This window comes from Spinacia oleracea, chromosome 4, assembly GCF_020520425.1.
Source record: "Spinacia oleracea cultivar Varoflay chromosome 4, BTI_SOV_V1, whole genome shotgun sequence".
Taxonomy (NCBI): domain Eukaryota; kingdom Viridiplantae; phylum Streptophyta; class Magnoliopsida; order Caryophyllales; family Amaranthaceae; genus Spinacia; species Spinacia oleracea.
In genome coordinates, this window is record NC_079490.1 from 149485902 (window position 1) to 149509116 (window position 23215).

The 23215-nt window shown below is 40.9% G+C and overlaps 1 long non-coding RNA gene across 4 annotated transcripts; it reads right to left on the bottom strand.

Annotated features, from left to right (window-relative positions):
• Nucleotides 1-1801: 1801 nt before the first annotated feature.
• LOC110779915 (uncharacterized) lies at nucleotides 1802-8357 on the bottom strand. Of its 4 annotated transcripts, none has more exons than XR_008919636.1 (5): nucleotides 8186-8357; nucleotides 4444-7578; nucleotides 2599-3023; nucleotides 2180-2497; nucleotides 1802-2052 (listed from the first exon to the last, which is right to left on the bottom strand). It is a non-coding gene; the product is annotated as an uncharacterized lncRNA (long non-coding RNA). The 4 variants fall into 4 exon arrangements; XR_002531289.2 differs by adding an exon at nucleotides 4255-4294 and having other exon boundaries at nucleotides 4444-8345; XR_008919635.1 differs by having other exon boundaries at nucleotides 2599-4294; nucleotides 4444-8350.
• Nucleotides 8358-23215: the final 14858 nt, after the last annotated feature.

Below are 23215 nucleotides of genomic sequence, written 5' to 3' on the forward strand. Positions count from 1 at the left end.
CGAGATCCGTCGTTTCCGAATGTTCCTAAATAGAGTATTTAATTCACTTAAATACTTGATCCGTTCATGTACTATTTGTGTGACCCTACGGGTTCAGTCAAGAGTAAGTTGTGGATTAATATTATTAATTCTACTCGAACTGAAGCGGCCTCTAGCTAGGCATACAGCTCACTTGATCTCACTGAATTATTAACTTGCATAATTAATTAATACTTAACCGCATTTATTAAACTTAGCATTGAATGCATACTTGGTCCAAGGGCATTATTTCCTTCATCTCCTCCCTGGAAGCCGTGTCAGCAGCAAGATTGAAATCCACCGCCGCTTTGGCAGATGTCTCCTTAGCCTCTTGGTCTCCAGCCTTGGACGCCTTACCTTCCGCCACGACAGGGGTAGATCCACAAGCCGCGTTGGCCACAGAAGGATCTTCTCTGTTAGGAGAAAAAACCCCCCAAATCCACAACAGGTGGAGCTGTCCGCACCGGCTCGGGCACCACGGCACTAGCCGCACCCCCTTTCTTCTTAAAAAAGGGTCGCTTAGCCTGAGGAGCGGCCAAAGTAGGACCCGAAAGCTTCCCAACAACGGATGTGGTAGGCCCCTACAAAAAGAGAAACATAAATCAGCGTAGCTCTAAGATGAAAAATTCTTACGATTAGACGTACCTTGGGAGGGTCACTAGTGGCAGCCTCATCAGATTTTCTCGAGGACTCTTTCTTTTTGGCCTCCACGGCCTTAAGAACCTCGTCAGTGTATACCTGAGTTAGCCACTCAGGCACCTTCACTACCCCCTTAACTTCTGGGGACAAATGACTCATGGAAGACTCTGCACAAACTAAGGAGGTCATCGAAGAAAAAAAAGGAACTAAAAATCCGCAGAGTAACCAACTACTTCCAAAATAAAAAAATACCTCTAAGTAAATACGGACACAGGCCAACGACCGCAAGAAATACCCTATTAGTAAACTGGCCTACGTGAGGAAGCCAACTGTTGGGTACCCAGGCATGACTCTTAGCAGACAGCCTATACATTTCTTCTTGAAATAAAGGCTTTACGAGTCTCCATTCTTTCGAAAGAAGACGAGGAAGAGCCTCGGTCTTGGAAATAAAGCGCGACCTATAATTCCAACGAGGAAAGACGTCTTGAAAGTGTGAGGTCCTCCATTCGTATAATGGACCACTTAGTCCTCCACCACACCCAACTAGACGACTTTCCCACCACTGTCTTATAGCCTCTCCAACTGTACAGGGTATACCATCCTTGATGTGAACGAGAAGAAGGCGCAATATCCACTAATCTAACAAAGGATGAAAAGGAAGGGACGACGTCATTAAAATCCACTTCTACATTTCTTATCAGATGCAACGCATAAAATCGTTGCATTAGGCATCAAAATCCGTCGCATTAGACCTAATGCGACGACAAATGACCCTTGCATCCCGGTGGCGTTGCATTAGGCCTAATGCGACGATCAGTGACCTAATGCAACGAGAAATTAATACCGTCGCATTAGATAAGCATCTAATGCGACGGTCCTTAGATGGGGTGTCGCATTAGATCTTTAGCTAATGCGACGGGAATTTTAGCTAATGCGACGATTATTTAAGCTAATGCAACGGTTCTTTTAGCTAATGCGACGGATATCTATGTTGGCTTAAAGAAATAATGCAACGCGATTTAGCCTAATGCAACGGTAATTTATTGTCAAAATAAATCTGTTGAGCACCTAATGCAACGGGTTCATTCATTCATAATAATAAATAATAATAATTGAAATTAGTTTTCTAAATTAAGAAAGGATGTCAATAATAAAAGATTTTCATTGACTTAAAGAGTAATATTACAATATTAGTGCCCATAGGATGTCAACATGCATTACAAAATAGTTGTTCACTAACTAACTTAGTGTTTTTAATGACCAAAATAAATAATATTAAGATTCATAGAAACAAATTCAACGTTACTAGAAATCACAAAATGACACAAAAACAAACAAGATCCCCCATCTCATTTGCTAGATCTACATTTCTCCTCCATTTAGCTCACCATGCTCCTGCAAGTTTAAATCACGAATGGGCACAAGTTAAAGATGGTACACTAGCTAAAACACGATAAATAAAAAAATAACCTTCATGTTTACTCAAATAAAAACATGAAATTTCACAAAAAATAAGCAATACCTAGTAAGAACTCATTCTGTAGGGTACTCCCATTAGACTTGAGTAATCTGCACCCGACTAGCAGAGAAGCTCTCCCAACAAATGCAGAGTATGCAGTTGATTGAACTCAACTCAAAGTTGAGGCAGTTAGTAATTCCTAATCTAAACTTCTCAAGTTAAAAAAAAGGGTACATGACTATGAGTAACATAGGCGTGCAGGAAAGGGGAAAGGTCAGTAAACAGGTTATAGATATATACTCCCAGTCCAAGGGCAACGGCAACAGCTGGAACATTCAACAAGAACATTTTTAAGTAGTCAACACTTAGGTCGATGTAAACCTGTCAAACTGAAGCTCGTCAGAAAGAATGAAACCGTCATAGATGTCAAATGAATATGTGAACACTTTACACTTAAAACATGCTAATGGAACATATCAGACCTTTCTACTCCGTAGACTGCAACGAGGACCCTCCACATCGATCATACTACCTCCCGTCTGGAAAAACAAGTGAGTGGCATCATCAAGTGACAACAGGTTAGCAGATAAAACACTGACGGCCCATTTGGTAGCTGACCATAAATGATGTCAATGGGAATGAATTTGTATGTAAATTTGAGACAAAATTTCATTACCATGGACATCATTATGCTATTTTCTTGTCAAATAACACTTTGATTTATTCCAATTACCACCATTTTTTACCGGCTACCAAATGGGCTGTGAGGGGATAATTTACATGAAAGAAGTTTGTTCCAAACAGTCAGCAAGGTACTGCAACAAGGTGTTTGGGACTTTGAATTTATTAAGCCTTTGAGGCTTTGAATTTCTGGCGTTTGGCACTGCAACAAGGTTTCTGCCACACGCTAAACCAATTTAAACCATGATCAATCAACAGCATAAAATCTAACCCAGCATAAGAAAATCAAAAACTGATGCAAAAGAAAATATATTTAGGAAAAAGTGATAAAAATTAAGAAGATGCTAATATATATAGTTGAGTCAAAGGGATTATAAAACACTCTTAGAATCAGCTACAGACCACAGACATCACACAACCATACACATTCTTTATTGGTAATTTTAGAGAATTCAACCAGTTCATATTTAGGCAATAAGCCCCTTAAAGCCGTGACTAATAAGATTCTGTCACTAAAGCAAAAGAACCTAGACGTTGTAGTTTGAGAAGTCCCTGAAAAGTGACTTCTAGAGTCTAGACTGTAATCAGAGGCCAACAATCCCCCAAAAAAGGTGCTATGAATTAACATAACTTTGGAAAGAATTAAGAGATAATATAGATAGATTAAGGGAAGAAGATGTAGTTTGATCCATTATAAACTGGAAAATATAAAATATAGATGATAGTTACTCCGTAAAAACATTCAACAGACTTGCTCTCTCCCAAAATGTAAAACAGATTAACAATAAATTCTCAATAATAGTGAGCATGGTTTCTCTCTCCCTGATCCTTTTTTTTATTTTATCATTTCTTAGTCTAACTTAGTGACTGGCTTCTTCTTCAAGATTTCTTATTATCCATTTCCAGATTTCCTACACTACCCTCTCCCCTTAAGCTAATTCATTAGAGTATTAAACAATAACAGAACCTCGGAGCTGTAAAAAGTAACATCAGCTACATATCACAAACTGAAATCCAGAAAACCAACTCTCAAAGTTTTGCAAAAATAACTAGTAATTCATCAAAATTAAGGTATGTTTTTAGTTGACTTGAGTTAGGTTACAACCCTTCACTATTTAGATGTTTATCGTGTTTTAGTTTTAGGTATAGTATTTTTCTACAAGAACAGTGATCTTTAGTAGTCTACCCATTAGTTCTGAGTTCTTTAATCTAAATTGTATGCAGAGTACCTATGCGGAGGAGATTGTTCAAAATCACTAGTCTTTTGATCTGTTTCAGACTTCAACAAAGTAAGATAATCGCTAAATGTTCCTGTTTAATAGTTCTTGGTTTCGAATAAAATATTCTGGGAGGAATAGTGTCAAACTGGACAATAAAAAGCTGAATTAAAACCAAAACTCAAACTTGAAGTTAGTCCATTTTTGTTATGTCCTACGAAGCAATTGCAAAGAACTTACATGTTAAAACACCATATATTTCATTGCAAATCACCAAAATCTGAAATTGCAAACCCTAAACCCGTTATAATGCAATTCAGGAAGTGCAACTAAGTTCATTGACATCCATTACAATGCAATTCAGCGAATTTGTCCTGAAATCTAATCGAAATAGAAAACCCTAATTAAAACTAAAGTTCAATAGATTACCGTTTGAATGGGATCGATGTTTCGTCGCCCCCTTCCTTCATCGGCTCCACCGTTAGCCGCCTTCTCTCCTTTGTCGCCTCCTGAGAGTTGGTAGTGAGAGTTGAGTTAGTTGAATTGGGATTTCCTGGAAGAAGAATTTGGGGGATTTTTTTCTAGAAGAAGGAATTCGGAATTGAGGTTTTCCCTTTGTCGTTTCTTATTTTGAATAACACATTTGACTAAATTTTTTTTTTTTTTTTTTTTTTTTAAAGAATTCTGAAGTTCTAGAATGAAGTGATTTGCGCAATTGCGCCGTGTTTCAAATTTTCAGGAAAAATTAGGAGGGAAGGACATCTAATGCAACGGTTAATAATTACCTATTGCAATGGTAAGGTGAAGGTGAAGGTCGTTGCATTAGATGGTCTATTGCAACGGTATGTTAAAAATCATTACATTAGCCTGACTTATTGTAACGGTAAGAAGTTAGGCGTCGCATTAAACACTATTCCACTGTCGCATTATCTCAAAAATGTAGTAGTGAGCACATTTGGCAATGAGGTCACAGATATTTCCCTAGAGTTGGGAGTCAGCAGGGCCAAGCCAATATCATACCCGTCCAAGACAGCAAGTACGAATGGATGTAAAGGAAACCTAAGTCATAGCCTAAAAGCGGTCGTATAGACAACAACCTCACCCGTGGATAGGCAATCTAAGGTGTTATGAGAGTTAGGACATCTAAAGCTAAAGCCACGAGGCAACAAAAGAAAACTCTCAAAGTCACGTCCCTGCTCCTTCAGGTATCACAGCCATTTCCTACTTGGGAAAATATCAGATGGAAATAAATCCAAATCCTGTTTCCCAGGCACCATAGGAGGTGGCTGCCTGGCTGCCTCCTCGTCCGAAGAACTGGAAGAATCATCCTCAAAGTCCTCTCTCGAGACTGGAGGACGGCGAGCCACACTCTTACGTATTCTTTGAGAACGGATCGCCTTGGCACCTTCTCCCCCAGAATGATGCGAGGAACTAGCTCCCCTCCTAGACACATGAGGGGGGCTCGAAAAAGGAACACGGCTTTCCCTTTCCCAGGGTGCTTCCCGTGCACCCACATTAGCCGTTGCCTAATACGTGCCATACCGCCCTACATAAGGAACGGGACATCCTACTTAAAAAGAGAAGAAAAGAAGCGACGACGTCGTCTAAATACAATAGGAACACGACCATAACAAAAAAGTCTCCCCAAGAAATTGATAACAAAGCAAAAAAATTAACAAGAGTAAAAAACAAGAAAAATAGCAAAAGAAGTACATGCACATGATCAAAATGGGTGAAGCTTCAGTCGAAAAAATTGATCCCCAAAGGAAATGCGAAAAAAGTAGCCAAGAACACTTTCAGCTTAAGCAAAGAACTCTTGAAAACTTCTTTCTCTCTCTAAAAACTCTCAATCGTTAGAAGAGAAATGAAAGAGGAAAATGAATCTCTGCTTTGGTTTTCAAAGGCAAACTGAAGCTCAGCAGATGATAACACGTGGTGCACAACTACATCGAGGAGAATGCCCTAATTAAAAATATAGAGCATCCTCATTGAGGGGTAAATGATGTGGCCTAGAAATAACAAACTCCACCTTGGACCTACCATGGGGAAACACGTGGCCCATGCATGCTAGCCAGATGTACACATCTAGAAAAATCATCCCTGAAGACAAACAAAAGAGGCCCAAAATTTCCTAGGACAGGCCCAGATTGAAAAGGCACCTTAAGCCCTCAATACTTGGTAAGGACATATGTCCCCATCTCTGAGGTCAGCCAATCATATGGCTAGGGTTTTGGGACACTTCCCAAAATTCTAGTCCTATAGATAGTTCAGATCCCAAGGTAAAAGACAGGGAATTCATTCCTACCTACCTTAAACTATTCTGCTCTGCCTTCTCTCTATAAATTACTTCTCTCTCTAGCCAATACTTACTTAGGCATCGGAGGGAATATTCCTATGGGAATATTATTGTTTTGCAGGTTGCAAGAAGGTCGTGCCAGCGCATACTTGATACCTCCGAGGAAAGGGTGACACCTCATCACCAACAAAGTTCTCACAACAACAAGAATATTCAGTACTCACAGTGATGGAGAATGCAGATTCTATCATCTTCCATATAAAGAAGTCAACATCGGTTAGCCACCAGAAACTGCTCGATAAACTTTACCCTCATTAAGTGAGAGATTATACTTGTTTTTTAATAAATAAGTAGAGATCTCCTGGAACTCAGATAAATCTTTCCATCATGTCAAGTCTGCAGTCAAATTGGAAAATGTTCTCACTATCAGGCTTTCTTCATTTGTAGTAGGCAAGAATATTCAGCTTGCAGGCTGATCGATTGCAGCTTCCAATCAATTAAAACAGTCTAAGTTCTGGATCCGGGTAAATATTAATAAAACAGTAGTGAAACAGGAAAATACCCAAAATCTTAAAGATGTTCACTTAATGTCCATGAAAAAAAAATACACAATAACACAATAGCAGTTATGCAAAAACTTAAGTTGTCTTCCATAAATAAAGATTGTTTTTTTAGCTTTAGCAGTGAAGAAATACTTAATAAATAAATATATCAAACAAATAAAGAAATTATCAAGTCCTACTCAATCATGTCTAAGCTACAAATTTTGAATCTTAAAACTTGAAATATATCAAACTTAGCCCGAGATTTAGAAAATGTGTGTGGGTGATTTAAAATGGATGAATGTAGAGAACGATATAGATGGTATCGAGGGTTAGGATCGGGTAGATGTAAATTGAAATCGAGGATACTCACGAAAGAGTGAAAGATGACAAGTAAAAGATGACAAGTAAGAATCGATGAGGACTATAATTATAAAAAAAATGCAAATAAATACGAAGAGAAATATTATCTAAATTGAAACAATTTTGAGTATTCCATGCATTTGACGTTCTTTTGAGTTTAAGAGCCTCAAAAAATCACTATATATAATCAATTCTGTGTGAATTCTCAGGATCTCACTCAGTTCCTTTCAACTTCCCACGCATAGTCTACAAAGTCCTACTCCATTTATAGGCCATTACAAGCTTCCTCTCCAGTTGTGAATTTGCTTTGTTTTCAAACTCCTTCTGCTTCTTTACCTTTTCTCTTATTGCATCCCTCACTTTCTGAAATTGCAGAAGTTGCGTGATCATCTAAGTAAAGCAATTCGCGTAGGTAGTACTTACAAAATAAAGTTGCACTTACAAGTTACAGGTGCTACCCTAAGAAATTAATTAAGTATTTGTTATTTCCAATTCCCTAAGAAAGATCATTAAACTTTAAAGAAAAATAGTTCAAAATAGTTTTGCAATAATAGATCATTTTTCCGTAAAACTTACAAAGAAGTTAATCAAGAACGTGTACTTGAGTACATATTAAGCTTAAATGAAGCTCAATTTCTAAAAATTAGTCAAACTAACTAATACAAGGAAAAAGACTACAATGGAGTCACTATAACAAGCTAATTCTATTGACAAACCTTGATATTCCCAAATAAACAATGCAATCTCATACTTTTGTAAGAACGAGGTCCATACAATATAATTTTTTGAAATTAAATAGACAAATTGTCGAATTCCCACATCAACGAACAACAAAACTAGAACAAAAACCCAAAAACAAACTTCTACAGTTTTGTAAATCTGGCAATTGAGAAAGAAAAATGCAGCAAATAAGTAGTTAATCAACCCTAGATTTGCATAAAAATGGTTAATTAACGAAGAAGGTAGAGACCAGCAGCGGTGGGGGAAGGAATAGCGACGCGGCAGGAAGAGGAAGAGAAGCGGCGACGCGGCAGGAAGATGAAGAGCAGGCGGTTTGTTAGAGAAGAACCAGAGAAGAAGATGAGAAGGGAAAAGAGGAGGAGCGAGGAAATGAAAATGAAAATGAAAAAAGAACCGTTGAAATTTTGTGTGGCTCTTTTTTTTTTTTTAAAGGGGCAGCACTTGAGTTTAAGGCCCGCACTTGACTCAAATGCGAGCTATTTTCTAAACTGAGCCGCATTCGAGAAAATATAATTTTCATTATTTTAATTATTTTTTTTAGTGCTCTCAAGTGCTGCCTTTTTACTAAATGAGTCGCACTTCAAGGGAAGCACATGACGATCTTTATACTAGTGTTTGTTTAATATTGTAGCTACGAAGAGAGTTTGTAAGATGCAGCATCACGAGGGGTATGCCTCATGGGTATTTGGGCTTTGTAGAAAGGACATGTCGCTTGTTCCCCGTTCTTGTAGAAGAACTCGGGGTTTCAGCCCCCGAGGGTTCGCCTTTGCTTTATTTTCTTGCGGTAGAAGTTTTCTTATGGCTTTTCAGAGTCCTCCAATGACACGTGAGGAATATGTTAACACTTCAAGTGATGACCCTTAAGTCAAATGTTATCACTCGGGGGCTCGTGAGACCCTCGAAAAACAGGTCACATACACCATGGCTTGTATGACGCACTCCGTCTAATACTTTGACCATCGTCTTACTACAAGACTCAGTCAAAGTGGGGGCTAACTGTAGACACCTACTTTTGTCCCCATTCCCGAAAGGGAAGGTTCGATGATGAGAACATAAATCTCCATTTGGCAACGCATCTCCTATAAAATAACGAATCTCGATCACCCTTTTCATTTCAGCCAAACTGCTATTTATAGAAACCTGCTAAAAATAGTAACTGCCATAACGGGTAGTTGTTAAAAGTGGCAAGACATAAAAGATAGAAATCTGTCGGAATTAGGTGTTGCACTCCAACATAAATCCTAAAAGAGATAGAATTGGCAAAAGGAATTATATTCCTGCTATAATTCGGAAATAAGAGTTACGTATTAATTAAAATCCTAACGAACCTAGAGTTCGCAACGGGCCCAGACGCATTCCATCATAAGTTGATACGCACTAAGAAACTCGGATAAGTCTCAAAATCTCCGTGATTAAGAGTCCAAATCTGACAAAAAGCTCGGCTCAGATCCTATTTTCAACGCCTGGGTCTGGGCGCCGAAATCTTCGGCGCCCAGCCCTGGGCGCTGAAAATACCTGGGACGTGTTATCTCCGAATTCTTTTTGGATTCGTATTGTAAAGATCTATCTTTCCACAAACTCTTTCCCTATAAATACAGCCTCATAATCGACGAGAAAAGGACACAATTCATAATCTGAGTATTGACTCCAACCCTAAGCCTAAGCCCCACGCTGCGAAATTGATCCCGCGTTCTGTCGCAATCGACCCAAAAGTCGAACAGAACGTATCCTGTCCCTTGTAGCTGATGAATTAATCCTAAATACTGGAACACTGCTCAGAAACCCGAGATTCGTTAAATAAAAGGAGAAATAGTAAAGCCAAGTGGTTAGTTTTCTGAGAACCGTGACGCACCTCTCAAGGGTGCGTCGTAATGTGTCCCTTCGTATGATTTAATCGCTTTCATCACCCTTTTATAAAATTGTTAAAATATTAATTTGATTGATCTATCACGCCTAATAAAGATAATACCTAGCTTGGACAATTGAACTATCATGCTAGGTACCTTAAATCAATCTAAACAAGATAATCACGATCGATTTAGTATTATGTGTTGCATATTGCTAAAATCAATTCAGAATAGTTTAATAGTTAACGCATGTCCCTTCAATTATTTATGCTGAGCTAGTAAGGATAACCTGCCTCTGGAGTTATCGATGAGCACTCCTCTCGGTAGTTACAGTCCCCCGAACTCTCAATCTCTGCCCTGCGGGTGTACGTTGAGCGATCCCCACACCAGGGATCACAAGGGAACCTATGGCCGTCGTGGCCGAACATAATTGCACTCCCTTTATGTCAATATAACCGGGTTTTGTCAGTTTTTCTCATTGTCGTTAAAAACTGAATGGCGACTCCTATATTACTAGTCGATTGGGTGTAAACTCACAGGAAATCTAACTACACTTGATCTGACGACGTCACGCCCACGAGGGACGAGGTCATGCATTAGCCTCGTGCTTTTTCGACTACCTCACATTGGCGACTCCACTGGGGAACGTTAATGAAATACTCGTGCTCGTAGGTAATCAAAATAGCCGAAGGGTGAAACGATCCTACTCCGCGTTTATTTCCTTATCAAGTTGGGACGACCTGAAAATCAGCATATTAATGTGAATGGACAGAACCGCATAACGAATCTCGGCTCCCTTGGCATGTTTCATCTCGGGAGTTGGGACTAAGGATACCCATCGCCAACCGGGGGGTGCATACGCTTCGAATGTTGTCCACTCAGCACTTGTCGCTAGTAGTACACCCGTCCCAAACCCAATCGCTCGCCCACTAAGGTCCCTCTCATTGGTGCATGCCCCCTTGGCTTACATCGTGATTGGCCTCTTGGGACGAAATTCGTCTGTTGAATGCACTACCTCGAACGGGGCATGTGTTGGATCTACGATAGAAGCGGTACCAGCCAGGCGCAAATATTACCCATAGAAGCCTATCATAAACTACGTGACATATTATTTTTGCTTCATGTTGTAATGTTAGTTATGTGTAGCGAATTACGTGATTATATTGTGATTGTGTGCGACAAATAACGCTAGAAAACCAACGACCCTAAAAATTGCCTAAACATTCATAAACACCAATTGGCCAAAGAGTTATACCAAAATACGTGTTCCGCAACCCCGGGCGATCGCCACAAAAATAAGCGACGTCTAGGATGGCCTGTAACGGATCCCACAACGCTGCACAACGCGTAAAGGACGTTATTAGGCAAGCACGCTAAATTAAATCGCATGTACGAAAAAAATAGACGAACAGAATACGAGTACCAGTCAGGGACGCATTTTCAGCGCCCCTGGCTAGGCGCCAATTATTTCAACGCCCCCTGTTGGGCGCTGAAGTTGCTGCTTGGCCTTTTGGCCAGGCGCCGCAGCCTCGGTGCCTGCGCACAAAATATACGTAGCAATAAAAAATTCGTAACAAATTTGCTACAAGGGAGTACGGAAAAGGCACTCAATTCTAAAAACGACTTACAAAATAAATAACTCCTTGCGTCGTCATTAGGCCTCCTATGACGACAATGTTCGGCACCAAAACCAAGCATGCCAATTAATATAACTTTAAATGTCACGCGGGCAAGTGTTTCGAAAATCTAAAGAATGACCAAAAGAAAAGCCAAAAATATACCAACAAGAGTGAGAATAGAAAACCGATAGGAGAGTCAAAAGTCTAGACTAAGTAATGCTTAACTTTGGGGCCTAAACTTTAGCTTGTCTTATGCATAGGGCTGGTTCTGCCACTTGGCGTCGATTTGAAAATCAAAGGTTAGTACGTCTCGAAGATACATCACCAACACAAGGTTTAGCAACTCCAAGCTCCATCCGTCACTCCCCCTTTCAAGGACCTCCGATTCCCCAACCTCGATTCGCACCCTCAAACATGTCCATGGAAGAGCTGCGGGACCAAATGGCCCAAATGACCCTACTTATGAATCAATTGAAAATGGAAAACGAATCCTTAGCGGCTGCGCAAGCCAAACATGACCTCGATAACGAGAAGAAGATCGAAAAAATGGTTCTGCAACAAACTATGGGGAGCAAGTATTTCTCCCTCGATCCTGAACCTTTTCCCGGCAAACTACCGGAAAAGTTTAGTTCATCCGACTTACCGAAGTTCAAAGCCACGGACAATCCCCGTGATCATCTCTTGAGCTTTGTGAATGCCATGAACTTGAAAGGTGTGGACAAGTCCATGTATCTGCCTGCCTTTCCTTTGTCCTTGGAACCTGTGCCACTCAAATGGTACTACCACCAGGACCCCAAGCTCTTCCCCACTTGGGAGGACTTTGTCAATGTCTTCATCAAGCAATACTCGTCGAACATGGATTTTCAAGTCACCATGCGCGAGCTGGAAGTCCTCTTCCAAAAGAAAAATGAAGGTTTCACGACCTACTTTGCTAGATGGAGGAACCAAGAGGCCCAACTAATCAATAGGCCTCCTGAAACTGAATTGGTCGAAAAATTCATTGACAACCTAGACCCAGCTTATAAACAACATCTTAGATACTTGGGCCTTGACACCTTCAAGAGGGTTTACGATGTAGGAATGAAGATCGAGGATGACCTCACAAAAACAGTACAAAGCAAGCCTGCATACAAAAGTAATACATACAACAGAGGCCACACACCTCAAGCCCAAGAGGTCCACGCCGTAGAAGAAACCCCAACCCGAAGGAGCCCCAGAAGGTGGACTCGAGACCGAAAGTTTGCCCCACTCGGGTCGACTCTAGTACAAGCCTTCCAAAGACTAACCAAACAAGGAAAAATAAGGCTCATAGGCCCCACACCCGACCCCCCATTCAAAAATAAATACTGGGTCGAGGGCGCCCGCTGCGAGTTCCATCAAGGAAATGGGCATGATACTGAAAACTGCTGGAATCTAAAAAACACGATCCAGGATATGATAGAGAATGAGATAATACCCCTCCCTAACGTTGGCAAACCCAACAACAACAAGAGCCCACTCGGCTCTTGTCACATCTCTCTCGATCAACCGGAAAACATGAACTTTGACCCTACGGTGTATATTACGCCCCAGGGTGCACCACTCGCCATGGTCCCTATGGATCAAATTGAGAGAGAAGTGTGCGGTGTGTGGGATGATGATGCTGAAGATATCTAACTGTCCCAAGTATCGGGCCAGGACCTCTTTACTGAAACTTGGCCCGGGCATGCTCCCATTGACAGCACCCCTCGAGAGCCCGAAGTTGACAATCTCACTCGGTCCGGAAGGGTATACCAACAGGATATTCGCCCACCTCCCGTGGACGACATCCCAGTCAAACAGACTCCTGAAAACGTGCGGAACACCACCGTCGCAGAAGTCATCGAAAATCCTCTCTTGAAGCAACTAAAAAGAACCAAAGCCGAGATTACCATATGGGATCTCATGTGCACTTCAAAGGAACATCGTGAAAAACTTATTCGCTCACTTGACCTCATCTCAGTCCCTACAGACATCACACCTGACTTGTTGGTTAGTCACGTCACCAGAGATGTTGAGGAAAAAGCAATAGTTTTTACTGAGAAAGACTTACCTAAAGAAGGAGGCGCCCACAATAAGGCTCTCTATCTAGTGGTTGGATGCAAAGGACAAAACATCCCCCTAGCACTCGTAGATAACGGTTCAGCTGTAAATGTTTGCCCATTGCGAACCGCCCATTGCTTGGGGCTAGGAAATGATGACTTCCAAACCTCCACGCAAGGGGTGCGAGCCTATGATAACTCTCGAAGGCCTGTGTTGGGAAAAATAAACCTCACAATACAAACCGGGCCTGTGGCACGCACCACGGAGTTTCAGATAATTGACATCAAGCCCACTTTCAACCTCCTCTTAGGGCGCCCTTGGCTCCATGACTTAAGAGGTGTGGCTTCTACCTTGCACCAGATGGTTAAACTTAACCATAACGGGGTAATTCTGGAAATACGCGCCCCTCCTCTTGACGTCAGTTGTACTATGGTCGGAACGACCGATGCTGCAGAAAACCTTTACGGTTTTCAAGTGGATGAAGTCATCCAGGTCATTGAGGACTACAACTTAGCATTTCTAGATCCGCGAGCGTCCCAGGTCATCCCTAAAATGTTGCTAGCTCAAGGCTATTTCCCGGGAACTCCATTGGGCATAAGGAAGAAGAACAACATGTTCCATCCCCCACCCGACAAAACTACTTCCTTTGGTCTAGGCTACACACCAACGGAGGAAGATATCGCTGACCACTTGTCTAGGCTACGCCTTAAGCTAGCCAAGACAAAACAAACCACCCTTCTTCCCCCATACCAAAGAACCCTTAACGGTATGTTTGTCCGAGAAGGAGAAGAACAACCCTGCTGCGACTTCCCTGAACCCTTTGTTCAGAACGGCTTGCTAAAACCCGGATTTGAAATTTTCCAGGACTGTCATACTATGGATGAGGTACCCCACCTCACCAAGACTGAAACAGCTGAAATATTAGACAACCAAGCTCTATGGACATTGTTTAACGAATCGAGGCCTATGGAGGACGAGACTGTAATAACCACCCTAGCCCTACAAGATGAAGGTTTCAATCCAACCCGGTTAATCACTCCTATATCAACACCAGAAGAGACCGAGAACGGATGGGTGAAGACATATCAGTGGGTCAATGCAAAGGGAATAGAGTTCAAGATGAGTACAGGCGAAGGACCAAAGTTCTACGAGACTAAACCAAAGGCTTGAGCCATAGAGAGCACTTTAGCAAAACGCCTATTAGTTCTTTAGATGATAGAAAAAAATAAAACTTTAGAGATGGTCCTAAGACCCCTTAGAATATAGGTTAATTTGTTTCAGTGTGTTTTCCTTACTTTCCAAATTAATAAAGGCGTAAGATTTCTCCTAAATTTTTTTTTTCTGCTCTAACACAATAAGCACTAATCATATTTGCAAAAACAAAATCAAAAAATAAGGAAGCGGCCCACTTTAGGCCCAATAGCAAGGCCCACTCGGTCTTGAATCGTGACGTCAAAACCAATTCTCTAAATCCATAAAATAAACTGTACATAAAGGTCAATCCGTGCAATCATAAAAGCCAACCCATGCAACCCAGAGAAACCAAAAAGAAGTCAAATCCAAACAATGCAAAATATTGCTCAAACCAAAAAGAGATGGTCCTAAGACCCCTTAGAATATAGGTTAATTTGTTTCAGTGTGTTTTCCTTACTTTCCAAATTAATAAAGGCGTAAGATTTCTCCTAAATTTTTTTTTCTGCTCTAACACAATAAGCACTAATCATATTTGCAAAAACAAAATCAAAAAATAAGGAAGCGGCCCACTTTAGGCCCAATAGCAAGGCCCACTCGGTCTTGAATCGTGACGTCAAAACCAATTCTCTAAATCCATAAAATAAACTGTACATAAAGGTCAATCCGTGCAATCATAAAAGCCAACCCATGCAACCCAAAGAAACCAAAAAAAAGTCAAATCCAAACAATGCAAAATATTGCTCAAACAAAAAAAATTCATAAAACATGAACCCATCATTCCCACCATTAACAACACGCACCTCAACCCACCCAAAAAGCCTACACAAAGATCTTCACATCTTTCGCACCCTAACTCCATTTTCAAAGACGTTTTGAGTCACGAATACGAAAAATTAATCCGGACGAAAACGCATCTCACGCTAACAGTCCAAAAAGCTTCCGAAACAGTGTCAAAATTGATTTCTGATGAATAAAAAGTAAAACGAAACAAAGGAAAAGAAATAAAAGCAAGAAACATGTAAAGGAAGCAACACGCCAAAAACCGCCCCAGGAATCAGTTTCAGCGCCCAGAGCTGGGCGACGAAATCATTAACGCCCCAGTCTGGGCGTTGAAACTCTCTGCTTGCCGAAGTTTACCCAGAAGTGCTCGTCATTTTATCCGCACATACACGGAAAAATAACAAACACTTGGGGGGTACAGCACGTGTCCACAGATATACATACCACAAAAAAAAACATGAAAAAAAAATGATGCGCAAAATACATGCACTCAAAAATATAGCCTATTTATGGATGTACTCAAACAATGCGCAAAACACATGTACTCAAAAAAAAATCATAAAGCAAATTTCGACTTACGGCAAAGCAGCAGATCAAAATAAACATCGCCTATTCTACCGTTTCAAATAATATGTTTCCATCTCAGAACATACTTATCGAATCCGGCATCCTAAGATTCATTCTAGCTAGAACTACGCGCGACCTGATTCTAAGTTAAAATTATTTAACAAGGATACGTAGGCAATCCCATTTATGGATTCGGTCCAATCAAAAAAATATATAATGTGCATAAGTGTTGGAAATGAGCGAATAAAAAAGAGAAGCAAAGCGAGAACAAGAAAGCAAAGAAACCAGAAAAATAAAATCACGCCTTTATTAATATTTAAAAATAATAAGAAGGAAAACAAAAGTTCTAAGGAATGAAAAACAAACACAACTGAAATAAATAAAGGGCATCTACACCCTAGCAAGAACTACACTACTCGAGTTCTTCCGGATCATCAAATAGAGTGTTGTAGAGGGCAATGTTCGCAGGGTCCACCCCCACAGGCTTCTGCGCTACCCCTATGTCGATCTCCATAAGAACATGCTCCTTGACACTAACATCCAAGGATGCCAAGGCCTCAGAAACATTTTCAGTTTGAACAGCTATAGCCCGCTCAGCCTCAAGGGCACAAATAATGGGAGGGGAAAGATTATCAACATCAATTCGTTCAGCCACTGGTTCTACTGGGGGCTGAACTTTCCTAACCCATACATTATTCCGGCGACGATCTCCGCGAGAGCTTGCATTCCTTTTGGGAACAACAGGCCCCTTCATGTTAGGTACCTTTTTAGGCCTAGAACTGGAACGGGGAGGAATTTCCTTTCGCTTTCGATCAGGACGAGCTTTCACAGTCTTAATGCCATTTTCACGAGAGTTAGCAGGATTACGGTTTTCATACTTAGCCCTACCTCGAGGTATCAAAAGTTCAACCGGCTCTTCGTTTTGAGCCTTAGTTCTCACAGCCTTATCATCAGAACTCATCCACAACTTATAATTCTCGGAAAGACCCACATAACCATCTGTAGTCACGGTCCAACGCGGGAGGCCACCATAATACTTAGCCCACGCTTGAACCCGTGCTCGTGAAAAAACCGCTACTTTAGGTGGTACCGTATCAGCAAATGGGATAGTCTGCCTTAAGCCATATTGTCGCATGACTCGGTAAGGAAAGATGTAAACAGGCCGAGATAATCCCAACAAAGAAACATGAACTACCGTCTCGGAACCCCCCGTCATATTAGTCAAACCCCACCACGGTACCACCCACTTAATAGAGCATATGCCATGAGTAAAATAGGAGGCCCATTCGGCCTCGTCCTGGCCTTGGTGCAAATACTTTCGGTTGCCTAAAGCTATAGGGCGATAATGTTTAGGATCGGCAGGAGCTTCTAGAAACCTAAGTCGTTCCATGAGCCAAGTCTGCAAAAAAACGGGTACGATCAGAAAAATAATAAGGCCTGGGACACATTTTCAACGCCCAGGACCAGGCGCCAGAAATTCCGACGCCCAACCCTGGGCCCTGAAAATCAGCTCCAGGCAGAGGCAAACAAAAAGGAAAAAATAATTATATGCGCGCGAAAAAACGATCAATTACCTGCAGCAATAGGGGGCTCCCCTTAAAATTTTCAGACTTGGCATCCTTCTTTAACTCATCCGCACCTAACAAGGTCTCAGCAAAAATCAATGGCATGATGGAATAGCAACTCTCCATCTTACTGATCAGGGGAATCAACCTTATGTCACCAAACTCACCATTGTTATTCGACAGTAAATAGTGGTTCAACAAGCAAAATACAAGTGCCCGGATATTCAATTTCTGTTCAGTCCTATTTTTACTAGGCCTAAAGTGATGTTTTGCAAGCTTCGCCAAATTAACCTTATCACCCACAATGATCTCAGCAAGAGTGTCATCATCTAGTCCTAGGAAAGCTCCTATAGTTGTTTTACCCTCTTCAACAGTGCCAGGGGTAGCAGGAGTAGCATTGGTAGGATAACCCAGGATCGCGGAAAATTCATCTGGTAAAGGGCATACCTCATTGCCCCGAAAAACAAAAACATGGTGATCAGGATCCCAAAAGGTTAGGGCGGCATACAGAAAGTTATAATCAATGTTAATTTGTTGTAAGCCTAAAAGTGCCTCTAAGTGGTATCCTTTCAACAAAACCTTTTTTGTGGGATTAAGGGCTCTAAGCCAGCGCCTAACAACTCGTTGGAGGGAGAAATGAGGAATCGACATGGCAAGAGTAAAAAAATAAAGCTAGATAATTGAGAGAAGAAGTTGGCAGTGGTGGAAAAGAAAAACGTACTTAACCCCCTATATATACACGAAATCATCCTGATCCCATTCGGAAACGCGTTGAGAAATCTCGAAAAATAAAAAAGGGCTGCTAAGGCAGCATTTTCAGCGCCCGAGGCTGGGCGCCGAAGTATCTAACGCCTGGCACTGGGCGTTGAAAATGCAGCCCAAGGCCCAACTCTTCCAAAACGCGAACCAGGAAAACGCCCAAAATCGTGTTAGTAGACACGGGGACCTATTGTAATCAAGATCAAGCCCAAAGCACTTCTAGAGCCCAAATAGTGAAAGAAAATGTCAAAACTTAGACTCGTCTCAAAAAAATATGTGTACATTTTTCAAAGCAATATAAAAAAATATATATAATAATCAAGGTCATTCTCCGAAACAAAAAAAAATCATTACGTCGTTGGTTTCTCAAATTAAAAGCGTTTATTTGTCAAAAAGATCAATCCGGGCCGAAGTAAGCTCGATGTATTAATCATTGAAAAATGAAGCAAACTTTGTCGCCCGGAAAATGAAGTCGCACTCCACGATTTCATCGAAGTAGCATACCACTACAAAGGTCGCTCGCACTTACGAGCACGATCCCAAAAACGATCAAGGACGTTATAAAATACGCACTTTTCTTGGCAAAGAGCAACCATCAAGTACGAATGCTTGGGGGCTCGAAAGAAAGAAAATACACGATGCAAGTTGAAACAACGCTTCCAGGCCGCGTCCCGTGCTTGGACAAAATCAAAGACGGACTCGACCTCAAAGCAAAGGTCTCCGTTAACATTCGCATATGGTCCCACCAGTCATTTCGCAAGGACCTAAGTAGTGGCATAACTAGGCCAGTTCTCAACGGTGACATACATCCTATGGGCCGTAAAGACTTGTTCAAAACCATGAAAGGCAGACGGCCACGAAACGATGGTCCGTTTAGACACGTTGCCAACCCACATTCAGGTTACAACTAAACCCGAGCATTTCTCGAGAGAACTCGCTCTTACAAGAATGAATAAAAAATTCTCAAAAGAAATCCCAAGGATAAATGAAATAGATTCTGGCCCACCTCGATCAGGCAGGATCGCGTCAGAACCATGCGAATCCCAAATCAAAAAAAAAAACAAAAAAACAAATTCAGGTTCGCCAACCTTCAGCGGGCGGGGTCTGCGTCACTAACCGCGCAGGTCCTCAGTTTTCGAAAACAAAAATAATAACAAAATGAAATCTTCAAAAAACAGGCTCGCCGTCTTCAGCCGGCGGGGTCTACGTCACAAACCGCGTAGGTCCTTATTTTCAAAACATCAAAACAGATTTATCCACTTCTATTGGACGGGGCGTCCACCCTCAGCAGGACAGGCTCGCCCACCTTCAGCGGGCGGGGTCTGCGCCACTAACCGCGCAGGTCCTTAGTCATTACAGCAATAATTTTTTCCGGTTTATCCTTTTCTAAAAATCAAAGGATGGTTTATCTTTTTCCAAAAATCAAAATGTGGTTTATCTTTTTCCAAAAATCAAAAGAAGGTTTCCCTTTTCCAAAAATCAAAGGATTGGTTTTCCGCTTTTCCAAAAAAGAGCGATGTGCTGGATTTTCCTTCGTTTTACGTCCTATAAAATCAAAGGGGGTTTTCTCGTTTAGCTAACCCTGAAAATGAGAGTCTTTAAAAACATTATTACCTCGTGATCGGGCTTGGCCAGGCCTGGTTACACTTTATAGCTTTGATTTCGAAAACGTCTGTAGATACTTCCAATGACAAAATGAGGGAGTTTCTATACATCTGTAGGTGCTTCCAATGACAAAGTGAGGGAGTTGCTATACTTAACAAATTCCAATGACACGTGAGGAATATGTTAACACTTCAAGTGATGACCCTTAGGTCAAATGTTATCACTCGGGGGCTCGTGAGACCCTCGCAAAACAGGTCACATACACCATTGCTTGTATGACGCACTCCGTCTAATACTTTGACCATCGTCTTACTCCAAGACTCAGTCAAAGTGGGGGCTAACTGTAGACACCTATTTTTGTCCCCATTCCCGAAAGGGAAGGTTCGATGATGAGAACATAAATCTTCATTTGGCAACGCATCTCCTATAAAATAACGAATCTCGATCACCCTTTTCATTTCAGCCAAACTGCTATTTATAGAAACCTGCTAAAAATAGTAACTTCCATAACGGGTAGTTGTTAAAAGTGGCAAGACATAAAAGATAGAAATCTGTCGGAATTAGGTGTTGCACTCCAACATAAATCCTAAAAGAGATAGAATTGGCAAAAGGAATTCTATTCCTGCTATAATTCGGAAATAAGAGTTACGTATTAATTAAAATCCTAACGAACCTAGAGTTCGCAACGGGCCCAGACGCATTCCGTCATAAGTTGATACGCACTAAGAAACTCGGATAAGTCTCTACGTGATTAAGAGTCCAAATCTGACAAAAAGCTCGGCTCAGATCCTATTTTCAACGCCTGGGTCTGGGCGCTGAAAATACCTGGGACGTGTTGTCTCCGAATTCTTTTTGGATTCGTATTCTAAAGATCTATTTTTCCACAAACTCTTTCCCTATAAATACAGCCTCATAATCGACGAGAAAAGGACACAATTCATAATCTGAGTATTGACTCCAACCCTAAGCCTAAGCCTCACGCTGCGAAATTGATCCCGCGTTCTGTCGCAATCGACCCAAAAGTCGAACAGAACGTATCCTGTCCCTTGTAGCTGATGAATTAAGCCTAAATACTGGAACACTGCTCAGAAACCCGAGATTCGTTAAATAAAAGGAGAAATAGCAAAGCCAAGTGGTTAGTTTTCTGAGAACCGTGACGCACCTCTCAAGGGTGTGTCGTAATGTGTCCCTTCGTATGATTTAATCGCTTTCATCACCCTTTTATAAAATTGTTAAACTATTAATTTGATTGATCTATCACGCCTAATAAAGATAATACCTTGGACAATTGAACTATCATGCTAGGTACCTTAAATCAATCTAAACAAAATAATCACGATCGATTTAGTATTATGTGTTGCATATTGCTAAAATCAATTCAGAATAGTTTAATAGTTAACGCATGTCCCTTCAATTATTTATGCTGAGCTATTAAGGATAACCTGCCTCTGGAGTTATCGATGAGCACTCCTCTCGGTAGTTACAGTCCCCCGAACTCTCAATCTCTTCCATGCGGGTGTACGTTGAGCGATCCCCACACCAGGGATCACAAGGGAACCTATGGCCGTCATGGTCGAACATAATTGCACTCCCTTTATGTCACGATAACCGGGTTTTGTCAGTTTTTCTCATTGTCGTTAAAAACTGAATGGCGACTCCTATATTACTAGTCGATTGGGTGTAAACTCACAGGAAATCTAACTACACTTGATCTGACGATGTCACACCCACGAGGGACGAGGTCATGCATTAGCCTCGTGCTTTTTCGACCCCCTCACACTACCTTTTTCTGTTTATAAATGATGCTTGATTGTCTTACTTAGTTTTTTGGGAATGTTTAAGAAGACGTAGATTCGTTTTTATTTAAGGAAATAATTTATGTATTCGAATGGCATGAAATAGGTTATTTTAGGTAGTGAATGATTCTTTTGGAAGTTATGCCTAAAGAGGCAAGTTGATTTTATTTTCTTGGCATAGTTATTAGGTTGATAATGTAATCGTGTGCCTAACTAATAAAACTTTTAGCACTTTTGCATTTAATGACTTAAGTTGAATGTTATAGATCAATGTTTTAGTCACTTTTAGCCGGAGTGGGCAGAGTTCGTCTTGCACAGAATAGATGTCCAAAATGAATTTAGACTTAGGTGGTCGCGCCTCTAGGGGTTGCATACGTATCCGGGTCGGAATCAGACCTTACGTAGTTCTCGTTCTTGATTTTGAATCATTATTTTATTATAAATTCATCTTAATTGAGTGAAATTGCATAAAAGTAATCGTATTGTGCACGGATGTACCCCCTAAGTGTTCAATTTTTTTTTTTGTAAAGGTGCAGGAAAAATTCTGAACACTTAAGCACAGACATTGGAAAAATTCAACGCACATCTTTCATGCGCTATAATTTTCTAGCACTCACATGGAAAGCTCTAGTAATTTCTAGCGCTAGGCGGTTGGTACGCGCGGTTTTCACATAATTCAATTTATTTTACGTTTCTAGTTAATTTTGCAAAGCTGATTAACTTCTTAGTGCTGAGTGATTGGTGTTCGGTTTTCAGGTATTCCCAAGTGGGGAATTTTTTTGCGATTTAGGAAAGATGTATGTTTATTACTTCACCTCAAGGAGGGCGTTTCCGGGATTGTAACGTGGTTAAGCTTAGGATGGAAAACCAGATAAGGCTCAAATTTTCCCAATGTACCCTTAGTTAGTTTGACAACTAGACTTGGTGATTGATCTTGTTTGGTCTTTGCAGAACTTCATCATTTTTCATTCTTCACATTTTAGTTTAAGGACCTTTGACGTGACCGGTTACTTCATATCATCCTTGGATTATTTCTTTTCGGAATTTTCCTTGGTGTGTAGTCCTCTTTTACTTGATTAGTTCATTTTTTCTTGTACATATTATTTTCATAGTGCATTCCCATCCCCAAGTTTGGATCAGTCTTGGTTGAACAAAAAGGGTCCTTTAGACGAGGTTCAACATGGCTAACAATAAAGTGGTTCATTATTTCTTGGTCAAGGAAAAGACATTTTTAAAGGTCGCAAGTTGCCTCTTGTGTTGGTGGATTATATCTTTCAGAAATCGTTAAGGTGGACTGAGTGAGCCCCCAGTTGTTGGTCCTGCGCTGGATCTTTTCTTTTTGAAGTTAATGGGCTATGTTGGGCCCAGGTGAGTGATTAATTGCAAACTCTTTTATGTAAAGTACAGAATAATTTTTTCCATTTGTTTTGTGCGTCGAATAATTTGCCTTTTCGTTTGTTCACTGC